The sequence below is a fragment of the Vicugna pacos genome, chromosome 9, assembly GCF_048564905.1.
Source record: "Vicugna pacos chromosome 9, VicPac4, whole genome shotgun sequence".
NCBI classification, from domain to species: Eukaryota; Metazoa; Chordata; class Mammalia; order Artiodactyla; family Camelidae; genus Vicugna; species Vicugna pacos.
In genome coordinates this window covers 68,646,158-68,662,813 of record NC_132995.1, presented here as the reverse complement: position 1 = coordinate 68,662,813, position 16,656 = coordinate 68,646,158, and the positions used below count along the sequence as shown (strand labels likewise).

General features: G+C 38.0%; 1 long non-coding RNA gene across 4 annotated transcripts in view; it reads left to right on the top strand.

Moving 5' to 3' along the window:
* Positions 1 to 16,656, top strand: part of LOC140698284 (uncharacterized) — a 249,092-nt gene that overhangs the window by 185,817 nt on the left and 46,619 nt on the right. For 3 of the 4 annotated variants that reach the window (XR_012075962.1, XR_012075961.1, XR_012075959.1), the window contains 2 exons: positions 4,504 to 4,570; positions 7,870 to 7,934. This is a non-coding gene — a long non-coding RNA (uncharacterized lncRNA). Of the gene's footprint in view, positions 1 to 4,503; positions 4,667 to 7,869; positions 7,935 to 16,656 lie in introns of those variants that run through there. The other variant, XR_012075960.1, reaches the window with a different exon arrangement.

Genomic DNA, 16,656 nt, shown 5'->3' with positions numbered 1-16,656 from the left:
TCCTTCTCAATCAAACAGAACGTGTCAGATGGCTTCAAGACAGACACTGTTGAGTTGTGAGAGAATGGCATGGGAGTAAGGAAGTAAAGAAATCAGGTAGCCTTGAAAATTATACCCAAGAGAGAAATTTGGTCATAGTTACTGATACATTGGACTGATTGGAAATAATTACATAAGAAATCTACCAAGAATTTGAAAGACAGGGCTGCAACCAGCAGTGAGAGGTAACAATGGACAAGAAAGTTCCTACCAGAGATTATAGTCTAGGGACATTCTCTACCACCAGGAAAAGGTGTTAATAATGCCTACTCATCAGGAGTTAGTTGTTGCTGTGACTACACTGTTTTCCATTGTTTTCTCCTATTGGGGGGTTCATTATGGGTTTTCTGTCCCTGATCCTCTATTGTCTACTGAGAGAAGGTGGCAAAGGAGAAGAAAAAGCAGAATGAGAGGGGAAGGAGGGAAGAGAAGGAGAGAGAGAGAGAAATGTGTGTGTGGTGAATAGAAGCTAATTTGTTAATTTATAGGACCATGAGGAGCCACATTAGAACTTGGTGAAGAATGTTGCATTTCACCAGGATGTTCTAAACTTTGACTTGGATGGTTTCTGGGTGGGCTTTGGTTGGCCTCTGTCGGGAAAAGCTTGACTTGAAAAAAACAGATGGCCAGAGGGGTGGACTATTTTAAAGAAAGATAGTAGCCTCCCTCCAAAATTGCATCCTCTTTCCATAATGTGGAGTTATTGCTGGGATGTGGTTTCCCTGCTAACAATTACTTCCACCAATTTTAAAATTCACTTTTAAGTCAGGATTTTTAAAAGTCCAGTGTAATTTCTTTACTTGCTTTTTCATCTTCCACCAAGTTGATACAGGGGAGCATGACAAGCTTTGAAGCCACATGTTGAAGATGGCAAGACCATAAGATGGAAGGGATCTGTGTCCCTGAATTACTGCTCAAAGGAGCATTTCTAGTCAATCAGAAACACCTTTTTTCTTTTGTCTTTACAGGAGGAAGAAAAGAAATTTAATATATTGGAGCTCTTTTTAGGTTGGTTTGTTACAGTTAACATTACTTAACTAAGCTTTGATACAATTACATTTAGTATTCAATACCAGACCGTGTATTTTAAAATAACCTTTTTTTTTTTTTGTAAATAAGTTTATGTTGGAGGTTTTTGAGTCTTGTTAGTTTAGAATTATTTGAGGGACTTGAACATGTATGTCCTGGAGAAGTGATAACTAAAGAAAGAAAATATCTGGAATCTAAGATTCAAAACTATCATGTGAAGTTGTATTCAGTGTAGCTTCAAATGCCAGGATTTGCTTCAATTCACAGAAGTTAGAAGATTCTATTTTTTTTAACCTCTGTCTCTGGAGGATCTTTCAGAAAGAGTTGTTTCATGAAGTATTGAGAAATCAGTCATGGAAAACATAGAAATAGAGCTCAAATAATCCTGTGCCAGAATGATCGTAGTGAGGATTTCTTTTTGAGTAAGTTAGACTAGGGGATCTCCAAGGTAGTGGTTCTTAATCTTTACTACATCATGGCACAAATGGCAATGGTATTTGTGTCACACGGTGTGATGGATTGATTAGATGGCTTAAGGCTGGAGGCAGCTTGCTGGTACTCGGTTAACCACATTCCCTGTTGATAGGTAAACACTATCTTTACCTTCCTCTAACCTATACAATGTGTATCTTGGTGCTATGGCACATTATTTGAAAGAATATTGCTGAAAAATCATATCCAACTGTTAAGATTGCATGATTTTCCCATAAGAGGATAAAAGCATTTGAGATGGCATTTTGTTCACTCAGAAAGAAATGGTTTCCATATTAGAAACTAAATGATAGAAAATAGAACAATTACAGATAAAGCATTTCTTTATGCTTCCAGTTCTTACATCACTGCAACTCTACTGTGATCCTCAAATTTGGCACTGGGCAAAGTATTCTGTATTCTGGTCATTCTGGGAACTTGTTTTCAAAATCAGGGCACTTCATAATAAGTCAACTGTTTTTTTAAATTGGTGTAAAGAAGCAAAGAGAAGCAAATTAGCATTTTTGGTCTGTAGCAAAGATTTCAGGGCTTCTGCAGATGAAAACATGTTGAACATAATGCCAGAATAACAAATGAAAATGTTCTTTCCAGAGGGAGTAAGCTGAGCTGTAGATCTTGGACTCCGTCCATATTTACTTCTTTGTTTCAGTTCTGAATTTTTAGCTAACTAGATCTGTTTTATTTCAGCTGGAAGGATATGACTACTTATGTCACAATCAAGATATCAAGTGTGGTAACCAATTTATAGATACACATCGAGGGGAATTACATTACACATTCAACTATGAGCTCAGTATTAGGAAATGTTCCTTGTAAAATGACCTCATCTTTTCCAAAAATATGACTTCTTGGATTTCAACTATTTTGTGATACTCTTCACAGTGAGGAAAGGAGATGAAGTATCTCGTCAGAAAGAGAAAACAGCTTTCCCATATCCAGTGCATTTTGATGTTTATTAAGTTAAAATTCATTCATTCATTCATTCATTCAACCATCAGACACTTATTTAGAATTTATTCTGTACCCATTTGTGTAAGATGTTGGGAAGGTGAGATGAAGAAGAAATAATCCTTGTCCTGAGAGAATTCATGGTCTAGGAGAGGAGATAGATATACATGCTGATGTTTTCCATATAATGTAGCAAATACTCTGGACCTGTGTCTTTGGGATTGTGCACGTAGGGTTAGGAGACCATATTAGGTTGGAGGATGAGTCTGAGGAACAATGTCACAAGTGTGCTGAGCCCAAGCTGGGTCTTGGATTATGTGCTAAATTTTATTTAATTTACTTATTGGACTATTCCTATACATCATACTTTCTGAGTATTTCCCAATATCAGGGCAAGTCTGATCCCTGCCTTCTTAAAAGTTTAAAATTTTTTTCAATTTTTATTTACTTATTTAAATTGAGATGGCAGTGGTTTATAACATTATGATATAAGATTCATATGTGCAATATCATATTTTGAAATCTTTATATATACTGCAATGTGCTCTCCACCAAAAGTTTAGTTTCCATGTCACCATACAGTGGATACCTTTTACCCATTTCTCCTTCCGCCATCCCCTTCCTCTCTGGTAACCACTACTCTGTTCTCTGTTTGTTTTTGTTTGGTTTGGTTTGTTTGTTTATTTTATTTTTGTTTCATACAAGATCGAAATATTATGGTGTATGTCTTTCTCCATCTGACCTATTTCACTCAGGATAATACCCTCAGAGGCCATCTATGTTGTTGCAAATGGCAAGATTTTATCCTTTCATATGGCTGAGTAGTATTCCATTGTACATATACACCATCTCTTTTTTGTTCACTCATCCACGGGCACTTAGGTTGTTTACACACCTTGGCTATTGTAAATAATGCTGCAATGAACATATTGGGTACATGCATCTTTTCAATTAGTGTTTTTGTATTCTTCAGATAAATATCCAGAAGTGGAATAGCTGGCACATATGATAATTCTATTCTCAACTTTACAGGACTCTCCATACTGTTTTCCATAATGATTGCACCAATTTACATTCCCAACAGTGTGAGGGAGTTACCTTTTATCCACATTCTTTCCAACACTTATTATTTCTTGCCTTTTAAAAAATTATTTATTTACTTATTATTGCATTATTTAATTTAAAAAAATTTTTTGGTGGTGGGGAGGTAATTAGGTTTGTTTATTTTTAGAGGAGGTACTGGGGATCAAAGCCAGGACCCTTTGCCTGCTAAGCACGTGCTATACCACTTGAGCTATATCCTCCCTGCCATTTCTTGCCATTTTGATAATAGCCATTCTGACAGTATGAGGTGATATCTCACTGTGGCTTTGATTTGCATTTCCCTAATAATTAGTGATGTTGAACATATTTTCCTGTTTAACATAAGAAGGCCTTATGGTTCTCTGTCTTCTTTAGAAAAGTGGCTATTCAGATCCTCTGCTTTTTTTAATTGAGTTGCTTGTGTTTTGTTATTGAATTGTATGAGTTCTTTATATATTTTGTCTTTGTTTTATTTTTGATTGCCTGCTTTATTATAATATTTGCTTTATTGCAGTATTCACTCTATTGTGGTGGTCTGGAACCTAACCCATAATATTTCTGTGGTATGCCTGTACAAAGATGAAATATTTGTTAATTATTGTCCTTAGGGTATATATATGAGTTTTGGAGAATTGAAGAAAATTGGATTATTCCAAAAGAATACTTTAGGGACAGCTAATAGTAGCTGAGATTATTGGAAAAGAAACAGAGGAATCAAAAGAGCAAAGCCCTTTATTATAACAAGATAGGTACCAAGGATGAATTCTTTAAAAAGTAAATTATTAACAACTTTTTACTATCTTTTGAATGGAGGATGGAATTGTGAAATTTTATCAGCTAAAAGCTGAATTACAGTCATATGATGTAAGTATGAAAGGACTTTTCTCATATATTGATGTTCTGTCTTATCAGGAGCAGACAATTGAACACTTAAAGGAGCAGAGGGACAGAGATGAGCAAGAGAAGCAAGAGGAAACTGGTAACTACAACAAAAGATCTTAAAGACTGGAAAGAAAAAGCCAACCTGTTGCAAAGCAACCTCTCAGAGAAAAGAGCCAAGATGACCAAAATCGAATTATTTGGTTTGCTCAGTCAGTGCATTTTGTGTATTTGTTTTTGGTGTTTACATGATGCACAAAAAAAGTATTTGATGAAATTTTCCTTAATATTCTTATAGCAGGCCTTTTGGAAAGACCTAAGGGCTATTTCAGCTTTACAGAGACACAGTAGATTGGATCATTTAGGTCCTAAGTCTTATCTCTTTCAGTGTGTTATGAGTTGGTTTACTTGTTAATAACATTTTTATAGATCTTAAAGTAACTAAAGCCCAGTTCCATTTGGAGATACAACGTGCTAACGGTAAGAAAGGTGACAGACAAAAGGAATATGCAAAAAGAGGTCAGTTATTTATTACAGCTCTTAAAGTGCAACTCAGCATTGGCAGAGAAACCTTCAGTGGTTGTTGACAAACAGAGCCACACATTAAGCACTTTACACATATATAAACTTTTGACTATTTCCACAAGCCTACATAATAGGTACTATTATTATCCCCGTTTAATACATGAGGGTTCTGTGTCACAGAGAGGTTAAACTTTATTCCAAACCAGGCAGTCTGTCTCTAGAAACTATGTTCTTATATGTTACGTCAGGTTGACAGGCCCTAATCATTTGGACTGTACTCCAATTTGAAATGTGCAACAGCAATGTAGATTACTTTGATAGGATTTACACGCTGAAGAAATCTCCCTCTCTGTCTCTGTCTGTCTCTGTCTCTCTTGCATACACACACACATAACGCTGAATACAAATGGGTAGCTAATCTTAGTCTAATCTGGTAAAATCACTCTTATAAAATATTTTAATTAGTATCTTTGAGACCTCAATGTCTTTTGGCTTAAAAACTTAGTGTTTTATATTTTCTTTTCAGGCCCAATTCCTCTGCTAGGTGGCATCAGATTGTAAAAGGGAGTTTTTCTCATGTGAGGTTTCATTTCAGAAGTATGTCTAGAAAGAAAGATACTGTGTGGTATTTCCTTTCCTGCCTGTGCAGGTGATGGTAAAGTAATGGTACGCGGCAGCAAGTCTCCCCTAGACCAGTTTTGTGATGTGGTTTCAAAGCTGGATCAGTGACTTCTCTGACCTACTTTTAACTTTCCTCTACTTCCCTGAGGAAATATACTTCATATGCTAGGGGACATGACTTACGAAAGATAACATTTTATAAAATACTATCATCCTTACTTTAATATGATCATTCCAGTTTTGAGTATGCTTTTATCTGAAGTGCTTTGTTTATCCTTTAAATTGTATAATTTGCTGTCAGATTGTTTTAATAATTTTCTCATAAAAAACAAATAGCCTTATCTTGTTTAAAACATAAGGTTAGTCTTTTGCTTTTTAATTGGTGTGTTTAATTACAAAGGAGTCTAGGTGTGAATGTGTTCTCCCTTTTTTTGCCTATGATTCGGTGAGCTATTTTGAATTGGGGCCGTAGGTATTTTTAAGCCCAAAAAGATTATTTTTGAAATATCTGTGATTCTTCATTCTGTTTCTATTTTTCTTACTTTTTCCTTGAGAACCTTTGTATTTGTTAGACAAGCTCTCTTTTCTTACTCCCTATGTGCATCCTTTCTTCATTTTAATATCTTTATCCTTTGCCTTTACTTTCTGAGAAACTTTTTGGTTACCCCAAATTTTCCTCCACAGGACTCACTTAATAATCTGAGGTGGCCCTTCTGTTTTCTTATACATCTCAATGAGCTTTAATTATGTACTGTGTTCGAGATTTTTTTTTTTTTGAGGCATTTTTCTAAGTGCAGCCAGATCCTTTTGTATCTCTGCTATCATGGCAAGCCATTCCCTTTTATTATATACAGACTCTTGAGCATCTTCCAAAATTTTCCTCTCTTTTGGAGAAAACTATTTTCAGCAATATGTTTTTCTTCTAAGCCTTCAATGCAATGGCTCCTTTGCTTTGATTGCATATATCTTTTCAGAAATCTTACAACTTTTGCCCAAGGCATCTTCTCACCATTGAATAGAAATTTTTCATTTTCCAGCAAGTAGACAGGTGAAGGATGAGGTGTCCTAACCTCTTTCAGTGTCCATTTGCATGCGGACATCTAGCCTTGAATGACACTTTTGTGTTCTCAGCTCTTAGGCTCTATTTGTTGAGCACATGGATACTCATCCACTGAGTCTGCACTGAAGGGCTCATTTTGGCTTTAGTTGTCAGTATCTTTGTCTTGGCCAGTGAGTCATACTCCATTGGCAGCCCTTAGTTACAAGTGATGGATGTGAAAGTTGCCCCTGAAGCTCAGCGCATACTCACCCATTCTCTCCCTGTGCCTCCAACCTGCACTTATTCCCCCAATACATCAGAAGCCACCTGTTCCATCTGTGCCCTGTTTGCGTTCCTGGGAAACTTCACACTCCACCCACCTGGGCTAGGCCCCAATTACGGTCACAGAGGAGTCTTCATGGATTTCAAAAGAGAACATTTCCTGATGGAGGGGCTTGGTGAAGAGGCCAGCTCTGCTATCGCAGGATGCTGGCGGGGGGCTGGGTCAGAAATGAGAGCAATGCCCTGAGACTGTTCTACAGGGTAAAGGTTCCAGGAATAAGCAATGATGTACTCCTGGGATGAATTCTAGGCACTACTACTGCTAGTCTTGAGGATAAGGGACCAGAGTGTTTTGGATGCTGCAGGCTTAGGCTTTGGCAGAGGTCACACTGAGGCCCTACGAACCTGCACTAGAATCCCACGGCATTGCTTTGAAGGCAACAGCCCCACGGTCCGTGCATGCGCAGTTCACGCCCCCATTCTGGCCTGAGGCAGGCGTGTGGCTCGTGGCCGGTGCCCAGACTCTGGCCAAGAGCCAGGTCCCCGGTACCAGGCGAGGCCCCTGGGGCAAAGTGCCCCACCACTGAGTGACTCTGATTAGGGGGTCGGGGCCGAATCATCAAGGACTGGTGGTGAGAGCCTGACTCCTCTCCAACACCGGCGCTGGCGGCGTCCAGGTGTTTCTCATCCCAGGAGCCGCCGGCCGGCCCCCTTGAACTCCCGAGATCTCGCGAGGCTGGCTGCTTCCGGGAAGAGCGGGTCAAGGCGGCGCGCGAACGCTCGGGCGGATCCCACCGGCCTCCGGCTGCCGCGGGCCGTGCGTGTGCCTGCGCGCCCTCTCCTGCGCCTCCACGCGAACCCGCGCTTCCCGCCGCGTACCCGAAGCCGCGAGCGCAGCTGTGGCCTCCACCTGGGTCCTGTTTGCCTTTCAGGGAACCCCGGCCTCCACCCACTGGAGTAGGCGCTGGCCCGACGGCGGCCTCCGTGAAACAAGAAAGTAAGTCACCAGCGCTTCTGTCTCTGCTTCGAATACTTTCCCTTATATTATTCTATTACACAACTGTTCAGCTCTCCTTACTATCACTTTATATTTTGAGAGCTTTAGTTCGGGGTGGCTTTGAAAACCGACGGTCTAAGAGGAGGACAAGGTTCCGGGTTGAATGGCACGTAATCCTAATGCAGTTGAGCCAGGTCCTTTTATAAGGGAACTGTAGCCCCTGCATCCCAGACTCAGTGGTATCTGGCTGGAGTCGGTCAAAATATTTTCTTGAATACTTTTCAGGCCTCTATATTCTGGTGGGGTTTGTGGAATATATTCAGGGCCTTTGGTTCCTAACCAGTGTCCACTGAATGTTACCGTTAGTAAAATGTGATTTGAGCAAAATACGGCATTTCTAAATCTTTGATTAATAATGTCATTACAAGCTTTTATCTTTCCATGTATCTTTGTGGATTGTTAGTGCAGTGTAAAGCTTCTAGTCTGATACCCTGTTAAACTGGGAGACCTGCCCTCTCATCTCTATTTCCAGTCTGTTTTTATGTATATATTTAGATCATCTCCTTCCCAAAGGATGCAAGACACAAAGTGTGAGAGAATGTCTGAAGAACGTTAGGTATATATAGTTGACAAATCTATTGTTCTATTAACCTGTCATCTGTCCAACAATCTATTATCTAATATCAGAGATTTCATTGGCCTTTTAAGTTGAGGAGGAGAGCATGTGCAAAGGACAGGGAGACCATCACATCACGTTAGGAAAATGAGTAGGTGTTTGATGTTACTTTAAGTGTGGAAAATGTTGGGAGCTAAATTTGCTAAGGCAGGATGAAACCAGATTTGCTAAACTACAGTTTTAACTGCACCTGTTGTCAGTGTAGAGACGGTGGAGGTCATTAAGCACCAGAATGACTTGGTTCAGATTTTTATTTTAGGGCTTCAGTAGCTGAGGCATCCACAGATGAGCTGGGAAGGGGAGGAATCAGTTTGGGGACTGTTACGATAACTTAGGTGAGCGTTTCTAAGAGCCCTCATTAAGACAGTCTTGTCATGGAGATTGGAAGACAGGGAAGGTGAGAGATTTGAGGAGTACTGGGTGATAGAACAGATGATGGATTTGTTGTGGTAGAGGACAGAGAGAGAACAGTAGAGGATTATATTGAGGTTATTGGGTACATGTTAATTTCTCCCAGTGTTAAAGCATATGGAAGAAGCAGCAAGGATTTGGAGATTTGCCTTGTGACATTTTAAATTTGAGGTTTTTGTGGGACAACCAGAGAGAAAGGAATTAACATTTATTAACCACTTACTGTGCACCAGGCAATATACTGGAAACTTTCATGATTAAGGTACTGGGGCTCAGATTTGAACCCAGATCCATCAGTGTCTATAATTCCAGTAATGAGAGGCTGAGGAGCATGGGGGTGTCAGTGGAATCACCCAGGAGCCAGGGTGCCTGGGTTCATGTCACCTCTGCCAGTTTTCAGTTGTATGTCCTGAAACAAGATCCTTAAATATTTTGTACCTCATTTTCTCTTTGATTAACAAAAAAAGGTGAAACAATGGCACCTACTCATAAAGTTGGTTTTTGAAGTTTAAATGAATTTGTATGTGTATCATGTGTATCATGCATATATGTATGAATATATGTATTATATACACATTATTCAAGAAGTTTTTCTATGTGTAAAGTTCTATATAACTGCTAGTAATAATATTATTATTGCTATTATTAGTGCTATGCCATATACATTGAAGGTGTATTTATTTTTTAGAGATAGCTGTATCTAAAGTATATACACCGAGGCTAGAAAAAAAGTTTAAATACTACAATGTAGGTCATAATTAGTGCCATTGAACTCAAAGATACTTTATTCTTTTTGGTTCTAAAATTATTTTGAATACATAAAAAGTCTGAATTTCTAGATGAGAGCTTTATTTTCTAAAATGTCTTATATTCTAATACAATAATTCCTCCAAAGTATATACTTCAGAAATTTTCACTGTGCTTTTTTTCATATAGTAAAACCCCCTTTGGTGTCTTTGGTAAATTAAGTTTATCTAGGTTTTTCTAGAAACACTTTTGGGACTTCATTGAGGAGGAGGGAAGAAAGCAGTTTTCATAAGTAAGTGTAAAGCACAAAGTAATCTTTTTCAGAGTAATGTAATAAGAGATCCACTGATGTCCTGAAGGATTCAGCTTCCAATTCTTGCACAGTATTTCAGAAGAAAATTACAATAAAGAGAAAATATGAGCGCTATGGATATATGAAACTGGGATTTGCTTTCAAAATCATCTTATATAGGCTTGGAATTGGTAGCCTTCTTAATTGTGTATTATGGGTTTGACTGAAATGTTAGACTTCTGTCCAGGCTGTTCTGGTAGTTTTGTAAACTCTTCATTTTGTTCATTTATTCATTTAGTTGTTAAATATCTCTTGACCTCCTTTTATGCTCCATATTCTGTGTAAAGGGCTCAGATACACGGCTGACCAAGGGACACTTCTCTGTGACAGACAATTCACTGTCATATGGGAGGGACAGATATGGAATGGATTACTAAGCACATAGCATTGCGGGATACAGAGTAAGACGTGAAGGTGTTGGGGGGCGGGGGTGAGAAAGTCTTCCTGGAGAAAATGGCACTTTAGTGGAAGCTTTAAGGATGTGTGGAGTTAACCAGATGGAGTGAGGGAGAGGAGGGAACGATGTTCTAATTACGGGGAGGCAGCATGAGTAGTCATGCAGGTGAGGCATGGCCTGGCAAAGGCAGGAGACTCAGCCTTTCATTGTTGCCGGAACGTAAAGAACAAGGCCTGGCTACATTCTTGGGAGCGGGAGGGGGCAGCACTCAACTAGACCAATAATGAAGGAGTTGGAGGCAACAGACATGGGCACATTTTAGGTCTATTTATTATTTTAGTGAAGAAGACATTCTCAGCTAGATACAAAGTCTGGAAGACTTGAGAGAGAGAAACTTAACTAAATGTTTTATAAATAAATTTTTTTTCAGCAAAAAACTTTTTTATTTTTTTATTTAAAAAAGCCACATGCAGGTAGCAGATAAAGATCTAAACCTCCTGGAATGTATAGTGCTGTTAAATATCAATAAGGAATATCCATGCAAACGACCATATTCTCTCTGCACCTGGCAGGAAGGGGCCTTGCTTTTCTGAAGACTCAGACTCTGAGGAAGGCTTCTCTGCCTGGCCTGAATCTTACCTGCCAGCAGTTATGTTATGTCAGCTGGTTAAGATCCTGACTGTCACTCTGAGTCCCCCAAACCCATAATAGAAAGTAGCAAAGAAATAATGGGAGACTCTTTATCTACTTAGCTTATCTTGTCCTCTAAGCTAAGTGATATGTGTAGGCTGAGGTATAGGTGACTATGCATTTCAGTAATACCAAGTATGGGATATATTAGCTAAGAAATATATGTAGGGTGATAAAGAGAGTAAGTACACATCAATTGCAGGAACGGTTAACTACATCTGTAACCTAGTAAGATTTCTTACACAAGGATGGTGGCATTGCTCTCGTAGGAACAGAGTTTTTCTTTTTTTTAGCAAATACGTCTATAGTAAAACAGGAGGGCGATATCCTTTACAGATTGAATACCTCTTAGAAACTAGTATCAGCTGACTTTTGCAATTTCCAAAATAAAAGTTTAAGAATTCCAGAGTGTTTTTATTCTACCTCTCTGATGCCTAGATAAACTCACTCATTCATATGTATAGCTGAGAAGGGAGTGAGGTGTGCACCCTCTACTTAAGCCTTATGCATAATTCAGAAGAAATGTGCAGCTCTCTTCTTCTTCTTGGTTCTCTAAAATACTGAGATTAATTTGTTCTTCTGTTTTGGAGCCAGCTCCATAGACAAGGCAGTACACTGCATTTTCCTGGCAAGGATAGATTGTCAGGACTTTTTATCTACTTATTTACTTTGGTTTCCTTTTGTAAGTTATTAGGTGCACTTCAATAAAGGAGATAAATTAGAAGGGAACATGAAAGGAAACAAAACACCATTTCCTATTGTACATGTTGTATAAATTTTCAGTATCTTCTTGTTCCCAATAGGGGATTGAGTCCCCAGATCATATTAGAGAATATAGATTGGGTTTGTAGACTGAAAGTTCTGTGAAAATAAGTTTGGTTGTAGTTTGTGGGTTTAAGCTAGTTATGACTTTTCTAAACTAGAATCAGCTCCATTGTTATTCTTAGCAGAAACAACAACAGCATAAACAAACATGTATTTGAAGTCTTACCTGCTTGCCATACTTTAGATAGTTTTGACTGAAGTGGTCAAATTCCTATATGAAAAATTAGGGTTTGTAATTCAAAAAGAAAAAAAGAACCAACGAAAACCAAAACAGGCATCCTTAGTAACTGTTTCTCAGCCAGATGCTTCTTGAAAATTCAAGCGACTTTGGAATACTTTTAAATTGCTGAAGGTACTGCAACTAATACAGCTACAAAGGGGAAATAGTTATTCTTAAATGTCATCTATTTGCTGGACCTGAACTGGGTAAGGATTCAGACTTGATTCATTCAATTACTGTTCCCAGCAGTGTTCTCACAAGCATATTGCTTTTTTGGCTGCTCAAGAAAACTGAAATAAGATTGGGCTGTATGCAAGAAAGACCTCAAAGAAAGAAAGAGAAGGCTATTGGCTTTAAAAACTATTGACAGGTCCATTTTATAAGTTGTGTTGTTTGAATGAATTGAAATAAAACTTTTTTTCAAAGTCAGAAAACAAATGTTTTAGAAAGAATCATAAAATTGACATTAAATCCAAAATGAGTTTAAAATGTTGTCTTTTGTGGTTTCAAAACACAGCACTCTAGTTTGATGATAAATTTATATATTCTGTATTATGTAGTGCAGGAAAATGTATCAGTTAAAAACTGATAGAGTTAGGTAAAGAAAATTTCCATCATTATTGTGCCCATTTTCTCTTTATGAGTCAAACATTTGCATAGATGCCTCATGCATCAAAGCTATCTTCCTGTATTTAAAATAATATGCTGTGTTACTAGAAAATAATATCATAAGGGCTTTTATTAATTTCTGTAGTAAGCCTTGTCTAGTATGGTTCTTACTATGTAGTATGTTCTCAGTAAAGTTTGCTGAACTGGAAAAATTTGAAAGCTTTCTGACTTTAAATATCTAGTCATATGTTAAATTTAAAACTAGCATCATGGTAAAATTTTCTTGAACATTATTTGCAAATTAAACAAATTACCTATTAGGAAATTATTGGCTGTTGATTTGTTAAAGTCACACAGACAAATAATTATTTGACACATTTCCCCCTCATGTACTAAAATATTTATTTTAAAACAGTTATTTATCTGTGGCCTAGAATTGTAATTCGAATCTGTCATCAAGTGGTTCTCACTGATAGTGCAGTGTCATAGCTGATTGACTGAACCACGCTGGAGTTACTGCGGTGGTTTCTTGCTTTCAAGGCTGTGCAGTATACATAGAAAGTATATTTTGAAGGAAGCTGAACCACTTTGTGATGAGAAAATACCTCCTATGAGTCATTTCCTATTATGTTCTCTTGTAGTGAGTTTTGGAATATTATAATTTTAATGAAGCAATTTAGAGAAGGGTATTTCCTCAGAGGGTCATTAGTAATACATAAAAACTCTGTCACCTTTGACAAATGGGTTTAAAAATAAATGAATGAAATGTATTATTTATAGCTTCTTTGTCTGGTGATTTTTATTGGGGTGCCTCTTTTCTAACTCAGTAATGAGAGTTTCTTACTACCTAAAGAATATAAATTGGGACCTTATTCTTGTTTGTCTTATTGTACATCTGATGGATTGCAGATAGAATTACATCCATTAAAAAAACACATTAAAACAAAAGTAGACTTAATAAAAGTCCTATAAATCATAGATGGACTATTAAGTAAATACTAATCTTTTCTCCTCAACAGACATTTTATCAAGATTTTTCTCTGGGTGGAGGGTTAGGTAGAGAAGACTGATACATGACTGGTGACATTCTCCCCATCAAGTTCTCTGGAAAGATGCCTGTTGACCCAGTATCAGCCCTAACGGAGCCCATTGCTCTTTGAGGCACTGCTGCTTTGCCTTGTGTCCCAGGTTAACCAGTTTAGCAGAGCAGGAGGAAACAGGCTCTCTGTATCTGAGAGAGTTACCGAGGCCCCACGGTAAGCCGCTGGCGTCCCCAGGTAAGCCGGCTTGAGGAGACCGGGGAGTTGCTTCAGCGTTTTCAGATCGCTGACCTAGACTCTGATGTAAGGTGTTAAATAACAATTTAAAGTCTTAATTAATTCTGCAGCTTTCCAGGGACACCTAGCACACTCTTAGAATGGACATAAGTCTATATTAATAACTATACTGATTCTGCATCTATGATTTTATAATACAAACATGCTTGCAAATATTTGACTCTTATAAATATTTTCCAAATGTATTCCAAAGCAATAATGTTGACTAGGATTCTGAAATCAAATATTATTTTGTTGTCGTTGTTAGTTGTTTAAATATTTCATCAGGAATCTGAGAGCTTTATTATGCTCATATACATTGTGATTCTCCAAGCCTAATTTGACATAGTCCTTTCTTTTCAATTTTATTTATTTTTTAAGTAAGATCATCCACCTACTTGGGAAGTTCATCTATAAATATTCCTTTCTACTTTTTGATGTGGGCAATAGGGTGGCTGTAGCACATTTTTTCAACTACAGTGTTACAAGGCATTGAAAATAAAAAATTCATGATCCCACAAAAGCAAAGTTTGTGTAACTGTGGTTTAAGCACTATAAACCACAGTGTTAACAATAGATTTTCCTTGTTAAAGAGGGTTCTTGTAATGAACTGTCTGGTATACAATATAGGTATGAAACTGTTTTTGTAATTCTCCTATACCTTTGGCTTCATTCTTTTCTTAGGGTTGAGCATTCAACTTAAGATTTGGAAAATATCCTCATTATGCTACAATGTAACTGTTGTTTAAGTTATACAAAGAGACCATAAACATTGCCAGGGATAAAGGTAAATATTTTATAGTATTTTGTCAGTCCAAAAGAGATCATATGAGTTGATTAAATATAGCTCCTATAGGAATAGAAAACTTTGACTTAAATAATGAAAACAGCTATAATTTCTCCAGAGAATTGACCCACTCAGTAAAGTTGTTTTAAAATAAAAAACGTATTTTTCTAGTTGGAGTAACTTTTTCTACCAGATACTGCCTAAAAATTTAAAATGAGCTTAGACCAAAAACCTCACAAAACAAATGAATCTGTAATACTTTTGACTCACTGGCTTGTAGTTCACCTTTGCAGAAACTGCTGAAAAAGCACATTTATTGCACCTGCAATAAGGATGGGGCTGGCTTTCTGCCAAATTGCAAGAGGCACCGCTTCTCTCCCACCTCCCAGAGTGCCTGCCTCCTGTCCTAGGTCATCCTCTTCAAACCTCTACTCATGGTAGCATTTCAGGTACATTGTAAGACAGAGGTGGAGATACTTGGGATCTGAAGGCCTGACCAGTATTCCAGATGCCACATTGCATAAGCCAACACCCCTTCAGTCTGTCGGAATGTAGGCCTGAACAAGGCCATCTAGCTCACTTTACTTTTTTTTCTTTTTCGTTAACGGAAGCACTGCGGATTGAACCCGGCACCTCGTGTATTCCAAGCATGTGCTTTACCACTGAGCTGTACTCCTGACCCTAGTTCACTCTAAGTGAAAGTCCAGATGACTGTCTACAAGCACCATTTTAGCAGCAGCCTTAATACTCAGAGAACTGTTGTACCAGTGATGGCTGGTTCACTTTAGTATATTAAAGCACTAATGAAACATTAAGGTGTTCCAGATGCATTCTGTTAGTCCAATAGCTGGTCTGCCAGGTGATGTGAATGTGAATGGTAAAGGAGGTAAGAGGAACCAAGGAAGGCAAAGATATCTTTATGTCAGAAAAAGACCCAGCAGAAGAAACAGCTGTACTTCACAATAGATCTCCCCCTCTTCTCTTTGGCACCCATGTATGCAGCTTGTACTTACAGGGGCCCTGGACCACTCTGTGCTGCTGTATATAAACCAACATGAGTTTCAGAGGATAGCTTGTTAAAGTGACCCACAGTCTCTGTGTGTCCAGAATTGAGGCATTTCCTGGGATGTAGGAAACCTGGGTGCTAAAACCAGAATAGTCTGGGGCAAGCTGGGATGGTTGGCCACTCTAGTTAGGAGACAGCTAAATGTTCTTTGGGCCCAGACCCGCTTTCCATCCAGCTTAGAACAATGGTAGTGATGATAGCTCAGTGGAATGGAGACAGCATGGTTTTTAACATCGGAAGGTCACCACTTACTTTGTGACTAAGCAAGGTAGAAAAAAATTTCTGACCTTCAGTGTTTACATTTGTAAAATGAGAACGATAAAGTTTATCTCACAGAATTAAAGGATTTGACACTTGGGAGAAGCTCAACAATGAGAGCACTAAATAAATGTCAGTGTCCTCTCATTTTCATAGGAACTTTGAACCTTTAAGCCGTAAGACAGTACTTTTTTACAGAAAACTTCATGTAAGTCTTAATTTCCACTGTAATGCTGAACTTCTCTAACCCTTAAAATTGGGAACAAGAAATAGAGTCTTGTATTTAGGGTTTATTTTGAAGTCTTTGAACATAAATGATCAGTAGCTTTTGAGATGTGTTACATTAGGTGAACATTTTTTTTCCCCCA